The sequence below is a fragment of the Dermacentor variabilis genome, unplaced genomic scaffold (assembly GCF_050947875.1).
Source record: "Dermacentor variabilis isolate Ectoservices unplaced genomic scaffold, ASM5094787v1 scaffold_12, whole genome shotgun sequence".
NCBI lineage: Eukaryota > Metazoa > Arthropoda > Arachnida > Ixodida > Ixodidae > Dermacentor > Dermacentor variabilis.
Genome location: NW_027460280.1, coordinates 13,931,666 through 13,948,304, shown reverse-complemented (window position 1 = coordinate 13,948,304; position 16,639 = coordinate 13,931,666). Strand labels below are relative to the sequence as shown.

Sequence of the window (16,639 nt, the reverse complement as noted above, 5' to 3'; positions counted from 1 at the left end):
CCGAACTAGGTTAACCAATGAAAAAAGAAAAAAAACACTGTGAACTACCACGTCCAAGTTTTCTGATCCCCTATTGCGAACTGTCCTTTTGTACGTCTCCGTCTTTTGTCGTTTCCCTACTTTTCTTCCACCAATCCTCCAATCGCCTCTTACTAATGTCTATTGCGGACCTGTTTGCTTTACCACTGCTCCCGCTGAACCCAAGGGCTTCAAGGAGGCCAGTGGTGCCTAAATCGACCGATGGGTAGACGTCTTCACATTCTAATAAAATATACTCCGTCGTTTCCCTAGCTTTACCGCAGCAAGCACATGCTTCTTCTTCCTTCTCATATCTCGCTTTATAGGTGCGTGTTCTAAGGCATCCCGATCTCGCTTCGAAAGTAATGAGCTTCCCTTAGAGTTATCATAAATGGTTTCTTTCCTGATTTCGTTTTTTCCTCTTAAGTAGTTACTCATGGCAGGTTTCTTTTCCATTGCCGCCACCCATGAGATTAATTCGGCCTCTCTGGCTTTCCGCTTGACCTTCTTTGTTGCTGTGTTGCCCACCCCACAGGCCGCATACTTGCTCGTAAGCTTCCTAGTTCTTTTCCTCCACTGTAAATCAATGTTTTGCCTGTACAGATACCTGAACACTCTCCCAGCCCATTTACTTTCTTCCATATTCTTCAGCCGTTCTTCACTCAATTTTACTGCGAGCTTCCCTCACTTCAAAACTAGTTCCAGCCCATATCCCCCTGCACAGCTTCATTTGTAGTCTTCCCGTGAGCGCCCAATGCGAGGCGACCCACTGACGTTTGGTTCCCGTCGAGTCCTGATTGTACCCCTGATTTAAAGGGACACTAAAGGTTACTATTAAGTCAACGTGGACTGTTGAAATACCATCCCAGAAACCTCGAAACGCTTGTTTCGTGCCAAGGAGAAACTTATTTTAAGAGAAAATGCGTTCTGAAGCGTCCGCGTACCTCTAGCGCAGTTCAAATCACCCGCCCTCCGATCGAGGAGTACTGACATCAACCTGAACATCGCCCCCGAGGGCTCCGTGGTCGCTGCGCATGCGTTAGCTGAGAGAAGGTGAGAAAGGAGAACAAGTTGGCTTTACCGGATGTGACGTCACATTGTTGTTTGTTTTTGCTTTTATGAAATAACTACTCTTGAACTCAGACGGCATGGCTCGCGTCTCGTTCGCGCGCGTACGTATGGATGTGGTCCGCTTTTAGTTTTTGGCGAATGCTTCAAGTTGCGGACACTGCGGTGGGCCAGGGCTTGATGAAATTTGTTGCCCAGCTGCTGCTGCTACCGCGACGTACTTGGAGCAACGGTAAGTGCTGTGCGATTACCCGTTCTCTTGCTGACACGTAAAAAAAACCGGTTGCGCATTCGAGCTGTGGTCGATGTGATCTCGAAATTCGAAGGAACACGAAACGGTTGTCGCAGGTCCCGCAGTGATCGCAGTATAATTTATCCGTTCGTGCCTTCAACACTGCAGTTCCTACGCGTTGCACTGATGTAAAAAAATGAACAAAAAAACAGGGACATCTTCCACGCGCCAGAAATGCATGCACTCAACTAGCGTGGATGTCGTCCTATGATGTTTATCGCGTTCTTAAGTCTATTTTTCTCCATCTCTGTAGGATGACTACGCTATGCCCTTCTTATTTACCCATGCAGCGCATTGCTGCATTTAATTACCTTTCTCACTGCTGACCGCGGTATGGGCGTCAGAGGCTTTCATTCGTTGCAGTGAGATAACGAAGGCGTATTTCCTTCACTTAAAGCTTCTTAGTAGCTCCTTTGCGAGCCGTGGAGTTAAATCATACAATGCGTACGTTGCGAGCGAGCTGGTAAACGAAACCACTTCACTGCTGCTGCTACTATCACTTTTACGGGAACTTTCAAAATTAAACATATATATATTAGTATATGAATCGGCTTACCAAGCTTTATATGCACGTCCGTTGCTTTCGTTCATAGATAATGTGCGTAGCTTTGCAACCGTGACCGATATTGTAAGAACAGCAAGAAGACAGATGACACAAGTAATGCGTCTGCTTTAATTGTTGCCTGTGCTGTTTTTAGAGTATCAACCAACTCCGCGCAGTCGTGCTGTTTACAGCTAAAACGTGTTTTTTCTTGTTGCATGAGGAACATTTGCTTCTAATTGTGGCAGTAACGTTGTGAATTGTCTTCGGCCCAGATCGCTGACTGTGTGCAAACTTGTCTAATTTGTTTCACTTTGCTGGTGTCTTTACAGCTTCTGCTTATTTACTCTGCCCGCACCTTATATTTGTTGTGTTTATCGAGACCTGGCCTGTCTCTGCCTCGTTGAAGACAAATGGACACAAGTACTGGTTGCTGTTGGTTTGTTTGGTTTGCTCAGTCTGAGCGTGGTATGTATATCCATTTGCTAAAAGGGTATGCAGCTGCGTCTAATGGAGGTACTGCTGCATCTAAAGGTAGATTTAAGAAGTAGTGGTTTGAGTGAGAATTAGTTGGTTTGAGTAATGTATGACACCAGAGAGTTATTGTTCTAGAAAGGTGACAAAGCTGGTCCACAAATTTAAGGTATGGAGATCCTTAACCATTTAAGTGTTCTAAGTTGCCATGAAGTATTACGCACATTTAAAATTTCAGTTGCAAAAGACATAGTAGAAGAAGAATCCAGAGGATTTGCTGCCAGATGTCTTGAGACAATAAATTGTAGAGAAAGCATTATAGTGTGAGCTGCCAATGATTGTCGTCAGGTCTAACCCATTTTTCTATATAGTCACTGTTGCTTCATTGTCTGTTGCCATCACATGCTTGTTATAAACAAAAAATTGAGCTGCATGATTCCCCTGATTTTTCTCGCTCATAAGATACAAATGTTTTGATTTCGGCTGCCTTGGGGCCTCATGGTAGAAAATGAGTTTTTATTAGCCAGTTGTCAGCTTCTAAGATCATGTGCTTTGTAATGTGGGTGTTTTAAAGGATGCTACATGTCTGCCATCATAACTGTGAGTGATGCTGCCTAGCACTCCCACGGCTATGCTCAGTACATATGCGCAGCTATCCAAGAAAATTGACATTGGGACAACTGCCGTTGAAGCTCACTTGGTAGAGCATTGCAAGCACAAGGCAGAAAACGTGGGTTCAGCTTTGTTGTCCCTTATGCAAAGCATTATCATGAGCTGTCTCCTGGCTTCTTCGTACATCCAGTCAGATAGGCTCAATAATAGTTAGTAATGTGCCTGATGGTGGGTTGTTAATCAGGGTCCTTAGTGCAGCAGCCCAATTCTTTACCTGTTAGGCTAAAGATGCATGCATAGCGCGCCAGATTAATCTCATTGGTTCTCTCGTAGCAGCTAATTTTTTCAGATGTTATGTGACAGAGTTTGGGATTCACCCGTTTCAGCTCAGATGCAACAAAGCAGGTGTTGTGTCTATTTTGGTGAGAAGTGTGTGCAGTTGTTTTGGTTTCTCTGTGTTGACGTAGTGTGCTTTGTATTTCATGTGGTGTTAGGCATTACCTCAATTGCAGCTTCAATGCTGTGCCCATAAATGCAGTTGTAGGTAGGTGCTCAGGAGCAACGGGAAGCTCATTCTTCCTCATTCTCTCTTGCATACAGCAGGTAGTGGGTCCAGTTTAGTGCCATGCACCTGTGTGGGGCATTTCCTTGTTCTTATTCTGCTGATGTGCTGTACATAGGGGGAAAGTCAATCCTCTACATCATGGTTGTCAGTGCCGCTGAATACAGTGCAGTCTCAGTCTCGCTGCCTTGAAATGTCATAAGAGGTGACATCTGGGGGTAAAGTAGCATCTTGCTGTACCTTGTCATCGGGCACAGCCAAGGTTGTGGTTGTGCAACCCAAGGATCCTGGAACTTTCTGTGGGACCAATGGCACCGATGTTGAAAAGTGGGTGGCTATGTACGAACGTGTGAGTGGAATCAACAGATGGGACCCCACGCGTGTGCTAGTTAACCTGTTGTTCTACCTAAGAGGTACGGCAAAGGTGTGGTATGAAAACCACAAAGAGGAGCTAACCAGCTGGGACCAATGCAAAGAGAAGTTGACAGAGTTGTTTGGCAAACCAGCCGGCCGTAAAATTGACGCAAAACAGGAACAGGCCTCCTGTGCCAAATCCCCCACGGAGTCCTATCTCTTGTACATCCAAGACATGCTGGCACTTTGTCGTAAAGCAAACCCGATCACGACATGACAGAAGCTGAGAAGGTCGGGCATGTGCTTAAGGGTTGCTGACGACGCCTTTAATCTGCTCATGTGCAAAAGCTGCTCTACAGTTAATGTTATCTTTAAAGAGTGCCGACAATTCCAGCACGCCAAAAGCCGATGCGTCTTGCAACCATTCGCCAGACTTCCCACTACTGCTGCAATGCCAACATATGAAGATCAACCCACACAGCAGCACGCGTCGCCATCGGAAGATGTGGTGCGAATCGTTGACGTGAATTGGATGCGATGGCGCGTGCATTTCTGTTCGCCTATCCCTGATGCTACAACATTTTCAGTCCCCTTCTTACAAGCCATCATTCACCAGGAACTTGAAAACATTGGCTTACGTTCTGTCTGTGCTGTTGCCAATCCCAGAGCTAACAAACGCCCTTCTACTATTTTTGCTCCACCCCGATGCTTCTCTCCGCGTTATCGCAACCCGACTGAGTAGAGAACTGCGGACGACCAGCCGATATGTTTCACCTGCTGCCGCATTGGTCATGTCGCCTGATACTGTCACAACTCATGGCCCTTAACACTTCTCATGCCAACCAACCTGAGCCGTTTTGATGAAAATGCCCGCAATGTTTCGCCCACCGCCGAATCTAACAGCGCCAACTCTGCTAGGAACATGTGGTACAGTCGCTCACCATCGCCGCACGGACACCAGTCTCGTTCACCGCAAACACGTCGGCCATCTTCACGTTCGCCACAGCCATGTCGCCTTTCGTCCCCTGTGGTGTTTGGCCGCACCCGTTCGTAAAACTAAGAAATGCAGCCCTCGGAGGAGGTGCATTGCCTAATGCTGCAGCAAATCCTCTGTCTATGCACACAAGGAGAAGTGTAATGGCGTTCAAATAGACAGCATAGCTGTCCAAGCACTCATCGACAGTGGAGCCCACATACCTGTGATGAGTGCTAGCCTGCTTAGTCGTTTAAAGAAGGTCCTCACCCTAGCAGCTGCCCGAGTGCTTCATATGGCTGACGGTGGAACGCTGGTTCTTGGAATGTGTACTGCAAGTATAGCTGGCCGCCCTACTTCTGTTCTCTTTGCTGTGAGCAACATCTTCCCTCACAACGTTATCCTAGGATTTGACTTTTTATCCACTCATTCTGCTCTCCTCGACTGCACGGCCGGCGTTCTTCTGTTAAAACTGCCTCAACTCGCTGATGCTCCAAGCACCGCCCCACCGCACTTGTGCTCGCTTCATGATGTGTGTCTGTCACCCAAAGCAGTTACTTACGTCACTTTGACCGCCCAGCCACAGGTTCCTGATGGTGAATATGTGCTTCGCCCCATCATCGATGTGCTTTGAACCGGTCACGGTTACTAATAATGACATTGTTTTACCTCTTCTGAGTTTCAGCCTGTGCCCTCAAGTGATTCCGGCCAGCATGTTCTTGGACAGCGTTTCTAGTGGTTCTGAATTTGATATTGAGAGTCTGAATTCTGAGAATGGTTTATTAGTGCCAATCGCAGCGGCCAGCTCTGGTTCCTTAACGGACGACTTTGCGAAAATGACTGCACTTAACCTCACCTCTGCACAGGCCAGGGACATACGTCTCCTGCTTGAATCGTACAGTGGAATCTTTGATTTGGGCAACAGGCCTTTAGGCTGAACATCTGTTGTTCACTACCATATAAACACTGGAGACACAAATCCTATTTGTCAGCGTCCCTATCGTGCATCGCATGCTGAACGTCGAGTCATCTAATCAGAGCTGGGCAAAACGCTCCGCAAAAGGGTCATCGAGCCATCAGCCAGCCCTACGCCTGTCATCCGTGTGAAAAAAGAAAGATTGTACCTGGCATATTTTCGTCGATTATTGCCACTTAAATGAGATCACGCGAAAAGACGTCTACCCACTACCAGGCATCGATGACGCCTTGGACTGCTTGCACAGAGCTAAATACTTATCGTCCATCGATCTTCGATCCAGCTACTGGCAGATTTCGGTTGATGAAATGGTTGGAGAAGACAGCCTTCATCACACCGGATGGCTTATATCAATTCAAAGTCATGCCCTTTTGCCTATGCAATGCTCCTGCGACATTTGAACTTGTGATGGACTCTCTTCTACGATGCTACAAATGGACCACCTGTCTTTGTTACCTTGACGAAGCTGTTTTTTCTCCCATGTTGGGCAGCCGCCTTACCCGACTAACTGCCATTATTGCGGTCTTCTGAAAAGCTGGCCTCCAACTCCACGAAGTGTCAATTTGGGCGCCGTCAGATTACCGTGTTGGGGCACCTCATTGGCGCATCCGGTGTCCAACCAGATTTGGAAAAAGTTAATGCCATACGCAGTTTCCCTGTGCCACATTCTGCTTCTGATGTGCGCTGCTTCTTCGGCCTGTGTTCTTCCTTTCATCGTTTCATCAAAAACCTTGCCAACGTTGCGGCTTGGCGCTGCTTTCACCCGTCGCTACGCACACCTCATCGGCCAATCGAACAGCCCTGATTGTGTACACTGCCAGGTGCCCGAAACACTGCAACACGTACTGTGCGACTGCCCAGCATATATGCTGGAGCGAAGGACGTTAGTCAGTTTCCTAGCCAGCATTGGCAGACAACTACTGTCGGAGGAAGCTATCCTCGGCACATGGCCTGACACTGCAAAAATTTCAATGCATGCAACAAAAGTATTGTTGAAGTTCCTGCAGGACACCAAGCTAGATGAGCGGCTCTAGCGAGGCAACTGTCTCATGTACATAAGCACTCACCACTTCTCTTATCATCATCATCCATCCCAATACTTTCACTCCCCTTCCCTCTTCCCCAGTGCAGAGTAGCAGACTAGAGCGCACTGGCTCAGGTCGACCTCTCTGTCTTTCCTATCAATAAATTCTATTCATTCATTGCCAACATTGCTCGGCCTTTGACAGATCAAAAAGAAGAACACGCCATTCTCATGGGGCCCGGAGCGGGCTCATGCGTTTGCCGCTCTCATCAGGTTTCTGACCACCCTTCCTATACTTGCCCACTTTGATCCATCTGCACCGACCGAAGTCCACACTGGCGCAAGCGGCCATGGCATCGGCGCTGTCCTCGATCAACAACAGAATGGTACGGAGTGCGTGATAGCTTACGCCAGCCGCCTGCTGTCACCTGCCGAGAGAAATTACCCCATCACCGAGTGGGAGTGCTTCGCTTTAGTTTGGGCTGTCGTCAAGTTCCGGCCATATTTGTACGGCCGTACATTTTCGGTCGTTACAGACCACCATGCACTCTGCCGGCTGTCTTCCCTCCGGGACCCGACAGGACGGCTTGGTGGTTGGGCTTTGTGGCTCCAGGAATTTTCATTTATTGTCATTTACAAGACTGGATGCCTCCACAAGGACACTAACTGCCTCTCGTCACCCCGTGGATCCACTTGATCCTTCTGTGCATGATCCGGTGACCTGCGTGAGGGCTTTCACTGACATGACTGACATGCGCACCAAACAACAACGCGACGAGTCCTTACAGTCCATCATTGCCGGAGTGCTATCACTCCAACAGCACTGACGACACATGCCGCATGTTCTTGCCGCGCAACGGCATCCTCTACCACTGCAATATGAACGCTGATGGCCCTGAGTTGCTCCTTGGCTGTCCTCATCATCTGCAATCTGTTGCTCTTGAACAACTTCACGATGCACCGACGGTGGGACACCTTGAAGTTTTGCATACATGCAATCATGTACAACGCCGGTTCTTCTGGCCAGGTCTCTACTGCTTTGTGCACTGTTATGTCGCAACTTGCGAATTGTGTCAGTGCCGGAAGAAACTTCCCCTACCACCTGTCGGATGACTCCATCCAGTTGAAGTTCCCTGTGAACCGTTCTCTCGCTTAGGCCTTGACTTATCTGGCACTTTTCCGACGACGACTAGAGCTAACAAGTCGATTGCCATCGCTACTGATTGCATGACACGCTATGCGATAACAAAGGCGTTGCCGACTAGTTGGGCAACAGACGTCGTCAATATTCTTCTCCACGACGTCATTCTCCACCATGGTGCACCTCGACAGTTATTACAGACCGCAGCTGCTCATTCTTGTCTTCAGTTGTCGACGACCTCGTCCGCTCTTGTGCCACTGAGCACAAGCTGTCCACCGCCTACCACCCACAAACAAACGGTCTTATGGAATGTCTCAACCAAACAATCACAGAGATGCTGTCGATGTAGGTCTCCAACGATCACCGCGACTGGGACACCACGCTGGCCTACGTGCCGTTTGTGTATACTTGTCCCGACGTGACACTGCAGGATATTCACCCTTTTATCTTTTGTATGGTTGCAACCCGACTTTGCCCTTTGACATCATAATCCCTTCTGTGCCACGTGTTGCAACTGACCATGCTCATGAAGTCATCGATCGCGCTCACAGGGCATGTCAAGTCGCCCGATCTCGTTTATTAGCCCCGCAGCATATACCAAAAGAGTTATGACTGATGCCATCGCGATGTTAAGTTCGCACCAGGTGCTTGGATGCTCCTTTGGTCACCATGTCGTCGGGTTGGCCTCTGCCAGAAGCTTCTCTCTCACTACACAGGGCCTTATGAAGTCCTGAGTCAAGTTAACGATGTAAATTACGAGATTTTGCCACTTCAGTTTGATGCATCCTCAAGTCTGACGCCTGTTGACGTCTTGCATGTTTCGCAGCTGAAGCCATACTTCGCTCGCGATTCTTTGCCTACCATGAGCCGAGACGGCGCTTCACCACCCGGGGGTCCTGTTACGGAAGGATGAAAAAAGAGAGGAAGAAGACCGCAGCACGCTGGCTGCTGTGTGCTGTTGGTGGTCAGCCATCTTAACTACTCTGCCTCATCTTGTATATTGACACGTGTACTTCTTTATCTTTATCGGGCGACCACTTCTCGCTGCCTAACAAATGTTATCGCACAGGACGCTCCTGCATGTAAAAGAAGTTTCTGGAATGTTATCGATTGTCCCGTCCACTGTCTTTCACCGCAACTTGTGTTATCTGATTGCATGTGTGCGCGACGCGGATAATGTGCAACTTTGTGGAAGGCACGCGGGTTCCAGCGATTGCTTTGGAACATTCGACGACAGATGTATAAAAGCCGACACGCTTGACCCGCTCATTTTCGATGACCGCCGATCATGTTCGCCGCTACCATCCTTCTTTGAGTGTAGCCTCTTTTGAGGGCACAAGTTCGCCCAATAAAACGCTCGTTTCGTTAATCGTAGTTTTGCTGCCTTCTCAACAGTCACTACCACATGACAATATATATTGTAAATACAGTCTTTCTATACTCCCAACATCCCCGTAACAGTATGCTTTGCCTCTGGCATGTTCATGATCTCCGATGGTATATAAAACTGTGATGCAGACTAAGCTTCACAAAGAATTATGTTCCGTCTCTTCCTTACAGGCTGCTGTGTTTCAGCTAAATCTGCTTTTCCTGTGTCCAGTGGTCTTGTCGCTCAATTAGTGCTTGCCTATTTCTGTTACACTGCAACCTCTCTTCTCCTCTCTCCTCTTGTCCTCCTGTCCTTTTACACTGCTGCAAACTTTTAGATTTCAATACTCGAATGATTAATACAAAGATTGATGCTACCATATTATATGTGACGGCTTTCATGACGGCAATAATTTAGGTGGACCTGAAACTAAAGGGAAAAAGAACAAAAAACAAAACAGGCATGTGTGAGTAGGAATAACTTCCTTGTGACAAAACTGGCTTCATGCTAAACTTTGCCTCAAGGAAATCGGTCTTAAAAGTCTCAAACCCATTTGCGCATACTGCATAAGCCAAGTTTTCCACTCGTCAAAACAGCAGCCGCCACAAAGTGTTAGGAAAGAGGCAAAGAAACCATGCCTTTGCATTCATACTCTCCTCACAAAGCTTGTGTCATATATGCAATCACTCACTATACACAAACACATTGGTCAACACTGCAATGTTTGGAAGAACCCGAACTAACACTATGTAGCCATTTACCTGCAGTATGCCTCCTGTAACATGAATCCCCACTGTGCTTGTAATCTACATAACTTTTTTTAATTTCTCAGGCATTTGGTGGTAAAGGCCAATGCATTAGACAGAAATCCTGCTACACTGCAGCAATGTTCAGAATGTAGTATGAGGTACTCTGTCTGGCTGGATGTTGAAGATAGAAATTATGTTAGTCGTTAAAATATAGTAGGCAGTATTGAAACTACACATGCACTCAAGGCTGAGCCACATCATGAGAACACAGAAGAGCAGACACACACTTGAGCTGCATTGTGTAGCTTTACCAACAAGCCCAGCTGTACACTGAAGTAAGGCATGTTTTGGGCTAGTCAGCTCGTAGCTTCAGCAAAATTTTAAACTCTGCGAGGAAGACAGGACATGAACAAAAACATAGATGCACGCACAAAGTGTAGACTTCCGACTGGCTTTGTTTGATGAAGGCAAAGAGTTTATAAGGTTCTTCAAAATGGCAAAACAAAGAACATTCGCAAAGAAATTGTGCATGAGGCAGTGACAAAAAATAGCAAGGCCACCTGTGCATTAAGAGCGCAGTAGAGTCCCAATGTGCCCATCTAAGAATTCTATTTCTTTCCTTGATAGGGATCAAGAAGGTGAGCTAACTTAGTTGTCACACCTTTTAGCGATGTGGAATGCCTTGATGACTTCTCTTTCTGTTCTTGAGTTTGCCTTCGAAAGGAATTTATTCTGTTCCTCATAAGGCAGGCAGCTTTTGCTGTCGCAGCTCCTGCACTGCAAGAGGAGATTCTCAAGGAAAGAATTAAAGTCTTAGATGGGCACATTAAGACTCTCCTGCACTCTTAAGGCATACATGGCCTTGATATTTTTCGTCAATACCTCGTGCACAAATTATTTGCAATTGCTCCTTGTTTTGCTATATTGAAGTACCTTATATATTCTTTGCTTTCACAAAATAAAACCAGTTGGAAGCCTGTCCTTTGTGTCCGTCTATGTTTCAGTTCACGTCCTGTCTTCCTCGCGCAGTTTAAAATTTTGCCTAAACAGTTGTATAGCTTGTGTATACGAATTAATATTATGATGACTGCAGCACAGCAATGGTCTAGTGGCATATAGTGTCGACGTAGTATAGAGATGGTACTAAGTTAAAAATTTGGAAATGCCATAAATCGTGCAATCAACCCTTATCCCTCGGTTTCCTACAGCTGCAGAGCACTTGACCACTGCAGCAGTCAGGCATGCTGTATATTGGGCAGTGCCAGGAATTGCGAGATCGAGAGAGGCTGCCACTAGAAGTTCCTTGGGCCAGGTGATAACTCAAATACATCCAAATATTTCTATATTTCACTATATAAACCTTTGTAGAATGAGGAACTTTTCAAGGGTGAAGTTGTTTCAAACAAAGGAAAACTATTACTAAATAGTGACCGGTTCCTTTTGTTTTGTACGCCAGATTGCATGTACTATTTGACATTGCTTACTGACTCTTAATTATTCTCGCTGTCCAATACAAGCATATGCACTCACATATGTTTTCAAACAAAACTATTGTGTGGAGCCATGTTTGTAGTGGAATAAAATTGGTCCCAATACAGAGCTTTGTGGCACACCAGATCTTACTAGCGAACGCGGAGAAGAAAGTTAATTAGTAGTTACAAATTAGTACCGGTTAGTTAAGAATTTACTAATGCAATTCGTAGTCCTGTCAATTCAAAGTTTACTGTCGTTTGTGTATCGGACCAAGCCGATGTCCCCTGGCCTGGGCGGTCCCTGGCGCTTCACCTAGTGGTGGCCTTTGAAGATAGCAGCGTGGCATCAGTGGTTGCATCAGGATCTAGGCTCATGAAAATAGACAGCAACGTGCACAGGGCAAGGAGTTCGGTGGCCTGGTACTCGTCACATTTGTGGAGAACACTATAGTTTGTGCGAGTCCTAGCCCCTACCTAGGGTACCAGTCTGTGCACTGCGTGTGTGTGTGTGTATGTATCTATATATATATATATATATATATATATATATATATATATATATAATATGTTGTGCAGGATTGCTCGTTGGCAGCACGTGCTCATGCAGCAGCTGACAGGCCTTCGATGTGTTTCGCCCTGGTAGTGCAGTCGTCCTTGTGGTTCTAGAGCTGCGCTGGCATTGCCCAAGAACAGGATGTATCGGCATGATTCAGAATTGCAGAGTGGGGGCGCTCCATTCTATTCCCACTTTATTCCTTCAGAGTTGTGGCTTATGTGACTCCAGTCCTTCTGTCAGAGCTCTGACAGTTGAACCATTCCCACTCCTTGAGTGGTCGAACTAATCTACTCCAATCCTCCAATTACAGTAAATAAAACGCTTTCTGTATAATTACTTACTACTTGCGCCCCGATGCGATAGCGTAGAGGTAGAGCATCTGTCTCATGTGCAAAAGGACTGTGGTTCAAATCCCGGTGCCACGCAATTTTCCACTGGATAAAAAAATCCACATGTTGATACAGCTGTATAAACAGGCCTGGTGGCCTGACCCCGGTGACCAGAACCGGTAATGCACTCCTTCACCAGAGCAGGATTGGCCACCTTGGTGCAGTACTTGGCCACAACCTTCTATATGAATAGAACAATCAAACCCCGGCCCTCAGTCCCCAGCAGCTACAAAGCAACTGACCGTTGCAGCGGTCAGACCTGTGATTCAGCAGAGCGTGCTAAGAATCTCTGAATCTGGACAGGCCGCCATTGGAATCTGAACCTGGCAATGTTTAACGCTAGAACGTTTTCTAGTGAGGAGAGTCTAACAGTGCTATTGGAGGAATTAGTGGGCATTAAATGGGATATAATAGAGCTCAGTGAGGTTGGGAGGACAAATGAAGCATATACAGTGCTAAAAAGTGGGCACATGCTGTGCCACCAGGGCTTAGCGGAGAGACGAGAACTAGGAGTCGGATTCCTGTTTAATAAGGATATAGCTGGTAACATACAGGAATTGTGTAGCATTGACGAGAGGGTGGCAGACCTTGCTGTGAAACTTAATAAGAGGTACAAATTGAAGGTCATACAGGTCTACGCCCCTACATCTAGTCATGATAACCAGGAAGTCGAAAGCTTCTATGAAGACTTTGAATTGGCGATAGGTAAAGTCAAAACAAAATACACTATACTGATGGGAGACTTCAATGCCAGGGTAGGCAAGAAGCAGGCTGGAGAAAAGTCAGTGGGGGAATATGGCAAAGGTTCTAGGAATAGTAGGGGAGAGTGATTAGTAGAGTTTGCAGAACGGAATAATTTGCGGACAATGAATACCTTCTTCAGCAAGCGGGATAACCGAAAGTGGACGTGGAGGAGCCCTAATGGCGAGACTAAAAATGAAATAGACCTCATACCCTGTGCTAACCCTGGCATCATACAAGATGTGTACGTGCTCGGCAAGGTGCGCTGCAGTGACCATAGGATGGTAAGATCTCGAATTAGCCTAGACTTGAGGAGGGAATAGGAAAAACTGGTACATAAGAAGCTGATCAATGAGTTAGCGGTAAGAGGGAAAATAGAGGAATTTCGGATCAAGCTACAGAAGAGGTATAGGGCTTTAACTCGGGAAGAGAACCTTAGTGTTGAAGCAATGAACGAAAATCTTATGGGCATCATTAAGGAGTGTGCAATAGAAGTCTGTTGTAACTTCGTTAGACAGGATACCAGTAAGGTATCGCAGGAGATGAAAGATCTAATTTTAATACCACCCCTTATACATAGCTTTCATTGATTACAAGAAAGTGTTTGATTCAGTCAAAACCTCAGCAGTCATACAGGCATTACGGAATCCGGGTGTAGATGAGCTGTATGTAAAAATACTGAAAGATATCTACAGCGGCTCCACAGCCACCGTAGTCGTTCATAAAGAAAGCAACAAAATCCCAATAAAGAAGGGTGTCAGGCAGGAAGATACGATCTCTCCAATGCTGTTCACAGCCTGTTTACAGGAGGTATTCAGAGACCTGGATTGGGAAGAATTGGGGATAAGAGTTAATGGAGAATACCTTAGTTACTTGCGATTCGCTGATGATATTGCCTTGCTTAGTAACTCAGGGGACCAATTGCAATGCATGCTCACTGACCCAGAGAGGCAAAGCAGAATGGTAGGTCTGAAAATTAATCTGCAGAAAACTGAAGTAATTTTTAACAGTCTCGGAAGAGAACAGCAGTTTACGATAGGTAGCGAGGCACTGGAAGTGGTAAGGGAATGCATCTACTTAGGGCAGGCAGTGACCGCGAGTCCGGATCATGAGACCGAAATAATCAGAAGGATAAGAATGGGCTGGGGTGCGTTTGGCAGGCATTCTCAGATCATGAACAGCAGGTTGCCATTATCCCTGAAGAGAAAAGTGTATAACTGGTGTGTCTTACCAGTACTCACCTACGCGGCAGAAACCTGGAGGCTTACAAGAAGGGTTCTACTTAAACTGAGGACGACACATCGAGCTATGGAAAGAAGAATGATGGGCGTAACGTTAAGGGGATAAGATGAGAGCAGATTGGGTGAGGGAACAAACGCGAGTTAATGATATCTTACTTGAAATCAAGAAAAATGGGCATGGGCAGGGCATGTAATGAGGAGGGAAGATAACCGATGGTCATTAAGGGTTATGGACTGGATTCCAAGAGAGGGGAAGCGTAGCAGGGGGCGGCAGAAAGTTAAATGGGCGGATGAGATTAAGAAGTTTGCAGGGACAGCATGGCCACAATTAGCGCATGACCGGGGTAGTTGCTGTTTATTCAAGCATTTTGCAAATGTGGCTCGCTTTTAAGCACCCTTTCTTATGTCTAAAAAAACAGAAATGAACATCCAGTATTCTTTTTTAACTTTCACTAAGCTTATCGTATAGCTCAGTGTTAACATACAGGTTAACATACAGTATTTACAAGTGAGGTTACAGAAAGCAGTAATAATTGACAGTAAACACTGCTTGGATGTTGAAAAACATGGGAATCAGGTCATTTTATTTTCGACAATTTTTTTCGGCATAGGAGGCTAAGCAAATGATGATGTAGCAACACTGTAAAGACTGAATAAGATGGATGTGGAATGCCTTGATGACTTCTCTTTCTGTTTTTTATTTTGCCTTCGAAAGGAATTTATTCTGTTCCAGACAAGGGAGGCAGCTTTTGCATCTGCAACAGAAAATCGGTGGATGTTGTGTGAAGCACTTTTTCCATGCTTTTTCACTACCTGAGCAAGGTAACTTTCTTGGTGCTTCATCACGCAATTTATCACGCAATAATCTACCCTCACGAGACTGACGGGTCGAATTAAGATGCAAAAACCTGCTGAAGCACCGTTGATTCATTTGGCAACATGTGCTTGAGTAACACGCCTCTGAGACGAACGTGCATCAAATTTATATTTGTCCACAGTATAAAACTAAAGTAGAAATGACTTAACTCCAAACCAAAGTAGATACCTATGCGTACCTGATTTTTTAGAATGGCAGCTGATTTTCTAAAGCCAGCTTCGCCGTATTACAGCCATGATATGTGGTAAAGCATATGAATGCTACAACCACGGTTTTAGTTTCGCAATCGATTGCACAGCTAGGCAATTTTCGTCTCAATGTCCTTCGAAAACAAAAAGTGTTCGTTAGAATCAGATAAGTACCACAATCGGACATTGTCAGCTACTGTTACTGCTTGAAAATCTTTCTCGGGTGGGTCAAAAATAGGCATTTCAGAGAGGAGATGGCATTTGTTTAACGCATTCACTGTCCCCTAAGCTCTACTGAGACATACGCTGCCACTAAAAGGGGTCGTTATTGGGGTCTGGTCAAGTTCGCATTATCCGGCGAATGCCAGTTTTAGGATTGAAATGATGAATGTTTAATCCCATAGAAATGCATGGGCGTCGGCCAGGTTCGAATTAACTGAAAAAATTAAATTAACCGGAGTCAGATTATTGGAAGTTTACTATACACCCTTTTCTGTTCTCCAAGAAGTGTTCTCCAAGAAGTACTCCAAGTGTTCTCCAAGATTTTAATATGTAGTTTTCTTCTATCAGTGTGGCAATGGTGCTAAATTTAGCATTTGTTTGAATCATCCATTGTTCCAAGGACAAGCTACAAAGTAGGGGCACACTTTGAGACTTGAAACATTTCCACATATAAAGGCAGGGCATGTTAACATCTGTACAATTAACATAAGTTGGCTGTATTGTCTGCATAGCATGTGGTTGCTTTTTTGGAATGTGGTCTTTCTGTAAAACAAAGTTGCATTTGTTTCAAATAAATTGCTGAACCATTGCGTGTGTGTTTTCCTGTGCTCTCTGTGCTGATTGTGCTTTTGAAAGTGCAGTGAGCAACTACAGACTGAAATGCACAAGGCTTCACTTTATCATGCCAGGAAGCATTTTGGCTTGACAAAGGAGCCTTAACCCCTTCCATGCACACACTTTTTCTGTATAAACACATCAAATGAAAGACAGTGACCTCTTCTCATTTATTTTAAAGCCTG

At 45.7% G+C, this 16,639-nt stretch overlaps 1 long non-coding RNA gene across 1 annotated transcript; it reads left to right on the top strand.

Annotated features, from left to right (window-relative positions):
- Nucleotides 1-1,175: 1,175 nt before the first annotated feature.
- Nucleotides 1,176-16,428, top strand: LOC142566247 (uncharacterized). The gene is made up of 3 exons (XR_012824997.1): nt 1,176-1,318; nt 2,252-2,387; nt 11,362-16,428. It is a non-coding gene; the product is annotated as an uncharacterized LOC142566247 (long non-coding RNA).
- The last annotated feature ends 211 nt before the right edge of the window (nt 16,429-16,639 follow it).